We start from the raw sequence: 10,747 nt of genomic DNA, 5'->3' as shown, positions 1-10,747 counted from the left end.
TCCAGGATTTCCCAGATGGAACGGAGCTTCGTCAAACTGTCAGCCGCCGGGATGGGGCGTGAGCGTCCAGTCACGGCCCAGGACTCCACCCGTTGCTGGGAGACCCATAATTCCTTCCGTGTTGTTCTGCCCAATCCTGTGGAGGCTTCCGCGATGGGGCATCCTGGGAAATGAAGTCCAGGCCCAGCCGCGCTAGAAAAGTGGAGCTGAAGTGAAGGCTTCCGGTAGTGGTCTTCTGAGCTGCAGCCCCTCCTGGGGATGGAGCCTTAGGAAGATAGAATGTCCCTGCTCAGAAGCCTTCCGGGGGCGCTCCTTCGCCCAACATTGTGAGTCTCAAACCGGGTTGTGCATATAGAGCACCTGCAAAGCGTCCAAAATGCCGATTCCCGCCCTTCCAGGTTCCCCCAGTCAGCCTGACAGAAGTTACTATATCCCTAATACTTGGCGTTTATCCCGTGATAAGTTAGCATTTACCGGGTCCCGGGCTAGGATTCCCAGGTTTCTAGCTCTTTCCTGTGCCTGACGCCTTTGTGGAGTCCTAGCAAAGTTGAGACTCCATCCCTGCGTCCTAATGGTCCGTGTCCTCCTGACTACAGGGACGGAGACAACCCTATCTTTGGCTAGCATTTAGTAAAATGTCTGCAGCCACAAAGTTGCTGGATGGATGGATGGATGGATGGATGGATGGATGGATGGATGGATGGATGGATGGATGGATGGATGGATGGATGAATGAATGAGATTCTTCAGCCCTGGGACTGATCTTTCAGGAAGCAACCCTCGTGAAAACAAAATTTCAAAGCTGACCCCTTCACATTCTCATGGAGCGCGGCGAGCAATCTATATTTGTCCTGAGTCAAAAGGCTACCAAAGTAAAAATCTTCCACTTGCCCCCGCCTGTGATGTTTTCCAGAACATTCCCCTCACTGGGGTTTGGCGCCTTCCCGGTGGTATAGGGAAATCTGTGGATTATCATTTCTCTGGCATAGGTCTCTGAATAAGGCAGCCCGCCATCTGACTTTCAAATACTGCGGGTTTCCAGCAAAGCAGGGTTGCTTTTTGTCTTTTGAAGTCCCGAAATTGGAATTCCTGTAGGTGGGCTGCTGTGCAGGCTCCTCAGGGGAGAGATTTGCTTTCCTTTGAAATTGCCCAACCAAAAAATCTGATTTAATGAAATCACGTTTTCATTTCAAGAGGCCTGCTAGCCTAACTCAAACCTAGGGAAACACATTCCCCACCCCCAAATCTATGGGTATTTAAACCTGTCACTATTAATCTCTGCTCCCTCTTTCTCCTCTCACCTGAACCCACTGATTCCTTTGATAGGAATAGACAACTAGGGCTTCAACTGCTCTGGTGGTCTGAAGGGGGATGAATGAGGCCTAACTGATTATTAGGCTCCGTGGCAGCAAACACTATCTGTGGTTTGTACAGATATCTTGGGTTGTGCCCTTAACGAGAGGAGCTCGAGATGGTGCTCGACTCCTAGCAGGTGTGATCATTCCAACCCACTCAGCCCTGACAAATTGCTTCTCTGACGACTGTGATCAGGAAAACCCTATGGACCAATTCTTCTGTAACACATGAGAATTTCATGTGGAGAATTTCATGTTGAGAGGTGGAAAGGGAGCACTCATTGGTGACCACAGCTTCTACTGGCCCCTTGTGGCCTCTGCCTGACCATAGGTGGTCATATAGCATGGTGCCCTTTCCCAGTGGGGTTGTGGTCTCCTTGGTAGAATTCTCAAGTTCTGGGTCAACATTCTACTGCTTTCACCTCAACGTTCTCTCCTGCCTTCTGCATTTCAGTTTCTTGGCAAATCATTACCCTAGAGAGAGTCTTTCTTATACAACACCAAGGTCAAGACCCATTAGATGCCAATGCTCCTCCAATTATGACAACCAAAACTCTCACCATTGGTTATCAAATGTCCCCTGGGGAGGGCAAATCATCCCCAGGTGAAAATCTCTGATCTCTACTAACAGTCTATCAGAACATTGCCAACTAGGAAACCCATGCTGTGATTGTTAGGTAAACTGAGGCATGAAACGAGAAGAGACAGACCACACTCGCCGAGGATTGATTAAAAAGCAGGCTTTATTGGGGACAAGTGGACGGGTTCCGCAGCCCACAGTAAAGTGAAGCTGTGGAAGCCGCGCCAGGGGAGCGCTTGAGGGGTTTTTTATACCCCCCCCCCCCCCCCGTTGAAGCTTCTGGAGAGTTGACGTAAGGTGCGGTTTTTCTCAGTGGGGTATACGTGACTGTTTGTTCTGGTTCTAGAAACAATGAAATGGGCGGTCTGTGCTTTTAGAGGGTGCAGCTGTTCACAGAACTAGCCCGTTTCTGGGAAACCAGTCTGGGGGAAGGGTGTCCATGCTTTTACCAGACAGTGATGCCTATATCCAAGTGTTGAAGGGCCCATTTCTGGATGAGGACTATAGCGTGTACCTGCCTCTTGACTTCCTAGCCTGTCTCTGTAATTGAGAGCTAGAAGCCAACAGAGAGTCTGGGGAGGTAGTCCAGATAACAATAATGGTCTGAGAACCTCATCTGACTCCCCCTCTTCTTTAAATCTTATCTATTGGGATTTATTAGACTTTTAAAAGTAAAACATATAGGTACTTGGAGGCTGGCCAGCACAAGCATGACAGATTCTAAGGTTTGTACTCTGTAGCTTCACAAACTTGTATTGTTTTTGTCATCAAGAATTAAAAACTCAAAGGGGGAACTTATTACAAGGATCTACATATAACCGCCTCTCTGGGGGACGGACAACAGAAAAGTGAGTGAAGGGAGAAATCGGACTGTGTAAGACATGACAAAATAATAATAATTTATAAATTATCAAAGGTTCATGAAGGAGGGGTGGGAGGGGGGAAATGAGGAGCTGATACTAAGGGCTCAAGTAGAAAGCGAATGTTTTGAGAATGATGATGGCAACAAATGTACAAATGTGCTTGACACAATGGATGTATGCATGGATTGTGATAAGAGTTGTACAAGCCCCCAATAAAATGATTTTTTAAAAGAACTAAAAACTCATACAAGAACAACAGTCTACAGTAAGGGTGAACATAGATTGAACTAGAATATTAGCAAGGCCTGAGGGACCCCAAAAACAGCCCCATTATTTCTCTCTCACAGGTTTCATGGCCTCTTCAAGTCATTCACCCCCATTTACCTTTGACCTTGGCCTCCTTTTTTCTGTTTTCTCCCTTTACTGGCTTTCTCTGTTTACTTAATGTTTTTGTCCCCAGGCCCAATAGAATTTTAGCTTTGACTTTTGCCCTTACAAAGTCTACCACAGGATAAAGCCTCCTGTAGTACAATCATAGTGGGTTGGAGGAGACTTAAATTCAGGCACGAGCCAAAGTCCTCAAAATGTATCACCCCTAAGGACGTCTAAAGAGGTTTGAAACTGTAAAAGACGCATTTGATTTTGTAATCCAGGCTAGCTGGATTACACTAATTATTAGCCACAACTCAAATTCACGGCCACTCAATCAATTCTGACTTATAATGACCTTATAGAATAGAGTAGAACTCTCCCTTTAGGTTTCCAAAGCCCTAAATCTTTACAGGATCAGAAAGTCTCATCCCTCTCCAGCAGAGCTTGCTGGTGGGTCTGAACTGCTGAACTTGCAGTTCACAGCCCAACTCATAATCCTCTAGGCCACCAGGGCTCCTCATCACTGATTACTACTCACTGCCATCAAATCAATTCCAACTCACTTTGACCCTTTAGGCCACGATAGAACCACCCCAACAGGTTTCTGAGACTGTAACTCCAATGGGCGTACAAAGCCTCATATTTATCCCACGGAGCATCTGGGAGTTTCTAACTGCTGACCATATGATTAGCAGCCCAATGGGTAATCCACTACACTACCAGAACTCCTATGGCAATGATTATTATTGAGGTTTTTAAAAATAATAAAACCAATCAATATGTGGTTATACAACTGGATACCAGATGGCGCTGTTGGCCCACACTTTTAAAGGCTGATGCCCAATCCATACTGCACATGGATTTTTACCTTTGAACTATCTTTTTCTTGTTTCTGCAATATCTGACAATTTATGAACATAAGATGGATCCTTTTCTTCCCCCTGGATGTAATTTGGCACTACTGAAAAAAATGTATACAGTGGACACCAGATTGTGTAACATTTCTAAAGCTCTATGTCTTTAGTTTATTATCATGGTCAACATGGTGGTCTTTTCCCCACACGTCCAACACACAGCTCAACAGATCTGCCAATATGATTTATCTAAAGTCACTATTCCTTAAGAATGCAGCAATTGCCTAGAGGAATTACTGAGAGCCGAATGAAGGTCAAACATGATAGTGAGACAGGAAGAAAGTAAAAGGAAATAGAAGAAAGAATTAGGAGGCAAAAGACATTTGTAGAGTTAAACGTATAGGCACGTACATATGTAAATATATTTATATAATGATAAGGATATAGGTCTATGTACATATATTTATTAAGGTAGCAGATGGAAATTGGGCCTCTATTCAAGTACTCCCTCAATGCAAGAACACTTAGTTCTAATAACCTAGCATTTTGTAATGTGCACCATCCCACTATGATTGCTGAAGACAAAATGGGTGCATAAGCAAATGTAGTGAAGAAAACTCATGGTACCCGGCTATTAAAAGATATAGGGTCTGGGGTCTTAAAGGCTTGAAGTTAAACAAGTGGCCATCTAATAGGAAAGCAACAAAGCCCACATGGAAAAAAGCACACCAGCCTGTGTGATCACGAAGTGTCCACAGGATCAGGTACCAGGCATCAGAAGACCAAAAACACAATCATATCAATATGAATGAGGGTGGCCGGAGTGGAAACCCAAAGCCCATCTGATACAGACAATTGGACATTCCTTCAAGGAAAGCATGAGTCAGCCAGAATGCAGTATAGCACCAATGAAACATACAGCATGCCTCTCTAGTTCTTTAATGCTTCCCTACCCCCCCACCACCATGACCCCAGTTCTACCTTACAAATCTAGCTATAATGGAGCATGTACACTGGTACAGATAAGAGCTCTAGACACATAGAATCCAAGACAGATCAACCACTCAGAAACAGTACTGGGAGTAGTGATACCATGAGGGTAGGGGGAAAGTGGGGGAAGAAAGGGAGAACCAATCACCATGATTGGCATATAACCCCCTCCCAGGGGGTGAACAACAGAAACGTGGGGGAAGGGAGACAGCAGATAGTGTAGATATGAAAATAATAATTTATCAAGGGTTCATGAGGGTGGAAGGGTGGGGGAGGGAGGGAAAAAGAGGAGCTGATACCAAAGGCTCAAGTAGAAAGATGGCAACATATGTACAAATGTGCTTGATACAATTGATGTATGGATTGTTATCAGAGCTGTAAGAGCCCCCAGTAAAATGATTTATAAAAAAAAGAATCCAGCAATTGTACAATTCTACTTAATGTGATTGAATATGATATATGTATTAAATCGCAACTAATAAAAAAATACAGCCTGACTTCAACCAACTCGAAATCTAAACTTTGAAAACAAAAAATAAAGCCTGAGGTTTAGATGCCAAACTTATGATGCTAATGAAATCAGAAGCCTTCTAGCTTTTCTGATAAGCTTCTTATCAAGAGGTAACTGACAAAGAGGAATGCTGAGCAGGAGTCTTAGGAGAAACTGTCCCTAGCCTGGGTGGCCTTATTTGGAAGTGTGTTTGTGTAGCAATTAATCAGGTATACAGTGAGTGAGGGGGGAAACATGCTATGTGTGTTAGTCTGGGTTGACTTAGAGAAACAAGTTCATAGAACATGTGTATAAGAAAGAACATCATATAAAGAGTCATTGTACGTTAATAAAACAGCCCAGCTCAGATCAAGTCCATTAGTTCAATATTAGCTCATATGCCCGATACCAATCACAAAACACATCCAATGACACCGAATGCAGAAAGATCACAGGCCAGGGGGTGAGGAGTCTTGTGGATCCAGTGGCAGTGTAAGCATCTCAATGCTGGCAGGGATCTTCACGTGGCTTCTCCAGCTCCGATGCTTTGGCTGCTGTCAGCATAGCCCCATGTGCCTTGTCAGTAGAGATTCTCTAAGGGAGAGAACATGTGCCCTGCCTCCAGTGAGCTATTTACCTGCTTAGCGTCTCCAGTTGAGGTCATTAAGCTACTACCTGATTTGATAAGCTAGCTCCACCCCTTCACTCTGAATCCTCAAATTGACACCAGATTATGTAGCTACCACACTATGTCTCTGAGGGATAAAAACTCAAAACCCAGGGCCTTAGAATCCATTCTGACTGATCCTGATCCCATAGGGGCCGTGACAGGTTACAGGAAAGCTGAGAAAAACAATAGGCACTGATGATTAGCAGCAGACTAACAATGGCAGGAAGCCAATACCATGGTATAGATGGTTGCTGTTAAGTGATCTCCAGTTGATGTCCACTCATAGAGACCCCTTGTGCCCGAGGGGAGCTGCACCAGAGGGATTTCTTGGCTGTAGTCTTTTCAGAAGCAGAGCCACAGGCCAAGCTCCCATGGAGCTTCTAAAACAAAACAAAAAACCCTCACAGCCATCAAGTCCATTATGATTCATAGTGAGTGACCCTATAGGACAGAGTGACACTGTCACTCTTCATGGGAGCCAAAAGCCTCCATTTTCTCCCTTGAGGAGGTGGGCTCCAGCAGTCAGTCTCTTGGTTATTTAGCAGGTGAGTGCTCAGCAACTGCACCGCCAGGACGTCTATCAGACTCATGAGACAAAAATCGACCTTCCCTGGCTGTCAGTGGGGGCTGGCCTCTGGGGGCTAGAACATGAGAGGGAAGGGAGAAATGGGAACTTGGAGCATTCTTTCCAACTATTTTGGGATTGAAATGTTTTATCTTTTATGAAATGATGGTGATGGGATGGCAAGGGTTGCTTTTTGGTTCTTTCCATTTTTCGAATGTCCTTTGTAGTAGAGTTTAATTGGTGAGCATCAGGTTTACAGAAGGCTATGGATAATAAGGGAAAGCCCAAAATCCATTTGCAGAGTCACCACGTGGAGTAAGCCTCCATTGAATTCCCTCAGACAGGCAACCAGAGATGGGAACAGTCTTACCCACAGGCAGAGCCTCTTAGAAGGTGGATTTCCACCAATTGTTACTTTTTATGGTAGCAGAAAGCCCAGTCTTTCTCCCACGGAGCTGCTTGCTGATGGTTTTGAACTGCTGACTATTCAGATTCCAGCCCAGCATGTAACCATTACACCACCAGGGCTCCTTATGGTTGGAAGAGTCATTAATTTAATTGAAATTTTAAAAGTCCGTGTCTTTCTAACTTTAGCACCTACCTGCTAATTAGTCAGTATTCGCAAAATTGTATTTCAGCTTCATTTCATTCCAGGCTACTTTCCTTCCTATAAGGAAAAGGATCTCAGCAGCCCACCCAAAGGTGACAGTCACTCAAAAACTGCGGAGATGCTCCATTCTGTTTAAAGTCGCCAACCACCTGTTTGGAGTGTCTGATTGTGGCCGTGAGAGCCTCCAAGGTGTCACTCTGGCCCAAGGCTGTGACAGTCTATCGAATGAATTTTTCTAAAGACTCCAGGCCCTGGAAACCAAGATTCTGTCCAGACTCCGCAGAAGTGCACAGGCACGTATACCGGAGGGGAACGGGAGGACAAAGAAAACAGGGATGGCTTCAAAGCCCTTAGTAGCCTGCCAGGCACAGAGGAAGTACAGCTGCAAGTTGGCCGTTAGCCTTGTGGTTGGTGACTGAACTGAACTGGAAGAACCTTAAACCACCCCCAAGAAGCATGGCTTTGACCGGAAAACCTGGCCATCACAATGCAGCACTTTTTTTTTTTTTTAGCATCTCTGTTCTTTTTAGTAACTTCTGAATAAAGTCTCATCTCAGTGCAGTGGGCTGGGTGGCCGGGGAAGGGGACTAAAAGCCCCACCTGGGTGCCCGAGTGTCCAATGAGTCCTCTTGGGCTGGCCCCAGGGACCTGTTCAGACGTGGTCTCCGGCCCCACGGGCAAGCATCACGCTCACAGGGTCAGCGGCTCTGCGCTGGTGCAGCTCAGCAGGTCATGGCCCTCCATTGGCTCCTGGCCTCCTGCATGGGGCGGAGGCTACTCTTCCCCCGCCAGGGCCTCAGTTCCAACAGTTGGTGGGCCAGCTGGAAGCAGCACACAGCAAAAACGCTCTCTGCCACGCAGAATACCAGCGTGATGCCCCGCAGACACAGACTGGAGCAGTAAATGTATGTGGGGTCAAAGGGACAGTTGGGTGCAAGGGCCAGAACTTCAGGGTTCCCAAAGGTGCAGACGGCTAGCAGTGCCCTGTCCTGGGTAGCAAAGGTCATGGCCATGGAGGCCAAGAGGCCGAGGACGCAGGTCAACAAGAGGAGGGCACAGGCCACACTTGAACTGAACACTGTCCAGCGCAGGGGGATGCTCGGGAGGTATCAGGACAACACGATGGTAGCGATGCCAGAGATGATGACCCAGGCAGACACATCTCGGCTGCTGCGCAGGGTCGCCCCAGCAGGTGGCTCCGGAGGCTGCGGGTCGTCGAGCAGGGTGGGGGGTGGGTATCACACTCCCTTCCTCCATCCGTGACCTCCGGGCCGCCGCCTACGCACCCGCAGCACTTTTTATGCACAGGATCACATACAAACTCCATGACATACAGAGAGGTGGTTGGTGGTGCCATGGGTTAGGTGTTGGGGTGCTAAGCCCACCAGCCACTCCCCCAAAGAAAGAGGAGACTGTTGGCTCTCATAAGGATGTCCAGTCTCATGCTCCTCTCTCTGCCTGATATGCCATTACTTCCTTCCTTTAAGTGGCTATTCCTGCTTGTCCTTTGATACCCAAAGTTCTTCACTGGTTTTTGCATGTCATAGACCCCTCTGGCAGTCTGGTGGATCCTTTCGCAGAATGTCTTTAAACACGTACAGTAAACCACACTGACTTGCCAAGAACACCAATGCATCATTAAAATATAAAAGTAAAAGTATAATGTACTCAGTATGCATGAAATCGCAAGATCTGATAACAGGTTTCACAGTAATCTGAAAGCATAAACCAATTAACAAAAATAATGTTTCAAAATATCTTCAGTAAATATTTTTTATGTGATTTCTACTGGTGACAAAGTCACCAGTATTGCTAGTATTGGTTTCCTACATTCGTGGTGGAAGGAAATGGGTTATGGGTTCATGAGAAACACGGGGCAAATTACATGTAGGTGCACAGACCGTTTGAGTCCTGGTCATGGGCCCTGGCTGTGAGTCCTAGTGCTCTGTCCAGGTATTGGAAGCATCCCTTCTTCCAAGACAGCATAGAGCTACCTCTGTGGGTTTCCAAGACTTTAACTCTCTAAAGGGGTAGAAAGCCTCATCTCCTGAGAAGCAGCTGGTGGTTTCAAACTGCCAACCTTATGGTGATCAGCCCAAGACTTAACCACTATGCCACCAGGGCTCCTCGGATAGACATCTGTTGCTATCAAGTCGACTCCTGGTGAGTCCCCATGCGACCTAGGGCTTCCAGTGGCCAATCTTTTGCAAGTAGATTGCCAGACCTTTGTTCTGCAAACTCGAACCACCAACCTTTGAGTTAGCAGTTGAGCATGTTAACTGTATCACCCAGAGGCTCCCTTGAACACCACTAAAAACTTACAGCCATCAAGCCAATTTCAACTTATGGTGACCGTAGGGCAAGGTAGAACTGCCCCTCTGGGTTTCTGGTTAGAAACTCTTTACAGAAGCAGAAAACCTCATCTTTCTCTCTTGGAGGAACTAGTGGGTTTGAATTGCTGACCTGGCGATTAGTAGCTCAAGGAGTAACCCACAGGGCTTCTTGCTTGAACTCCCAGCCCCTGTGCTACCCAGCCTTGGAGATGATTCCAATGATTCCTGCCACCTCCTCCCCTCTTTCTTATGGAAGCCAGATACCAACAATATGGTATGGAAATGTCAGAGGGCAGCTTTCAAGGCTATATCACAGTGGACATCGTGGCTCTGCCCTGATTTCTCTTGGGTCATTTGCTCTGGAAGAGACCAACTGTCATGGGATGAAGACACAGGGGCTGAGGCCTCTGTGGCAAGCTGTGGCCCTCTGCTAGTAGTCAGTATCACCGCACCAGCCACATGAGCGAGTCTTATTAGAAGCAGATCCTTGGTCAAACCTCCAGATGTCCAAAACCTGGGCCAACATCTTGACTACAGCTTCAGCAGGCCCTGAGCCAGACTCCCACTCCAATGCTCTGGATTCCTGACCCTCAGCAACCATGTGAGATTAACAGCATGTGTTGTTGTTTAAAGCCAAGACGTTGCTGTGTAAATTTGTTACGCAGCAGGTAGTAACTAGTACAGCCTCCTCTTGTCTTCCCATAGATGCATCCTGTGCTTTCCTCTGGCATAGAATACAGCATAGAATGCTGGGATTGTGTGATCATGGCTCTGTCTGAAAGAATGTTGGGTTAGGATTGTGCCGCCTTCCACTTGCCCTGGAGTCCCTGGCATCAAGCTGAGTGTAAGCCTGTGCTCACAGCAGGCATTAAAGAAAGGTTTTTAAATATTATTTCGTATTAATTGGAAGTGAATACATATCTCCTTCCATAGTTCAATCCAGAAAGTTTATTAAACACCAGAGAATTGGCAGCCTCGGTTTCCTCCTAGATTGCCATATCCAGAAACAGCATCCGCTGTCCAAGCACAGTATAAGGCCTCATTCCATGATGTTGCATTTGCTAG

General features: G+C 46.4%; 1 pseudogene; it reads right to left on the bottom strand.

Moving 5' to 3' along the window:
- Positions 1-8,039: 8,039 nt before the first annotated feature.
- Positions 8,040-9,677, bottom strand: LOC142431784 (transmembrane protein 54 pseudogene; annotated as a pseudogene).
- Positions 9,678-10,747: the final 1,070 nt, after the last annotated feature.

Source organism: Tenrec ecaudatus, chromosome 18 (assembly GCF_050624435.1).
Source record: "Tenrec ecaudatus isolate mTenEca1 chromosome 18, mTenEca1.hap1, whole genome shotgun sequence".
NCBI lineage: Eukaryota > Metazoa > Chordata > Mammalia > Afrosoricida > Tenrecidae > Tenrec > Tenrec ecaudatus.
Note: the sequence above shows the minus strand (reverse complement) of the source record. Positions and strands in the feature narration are given on the sequence as shown.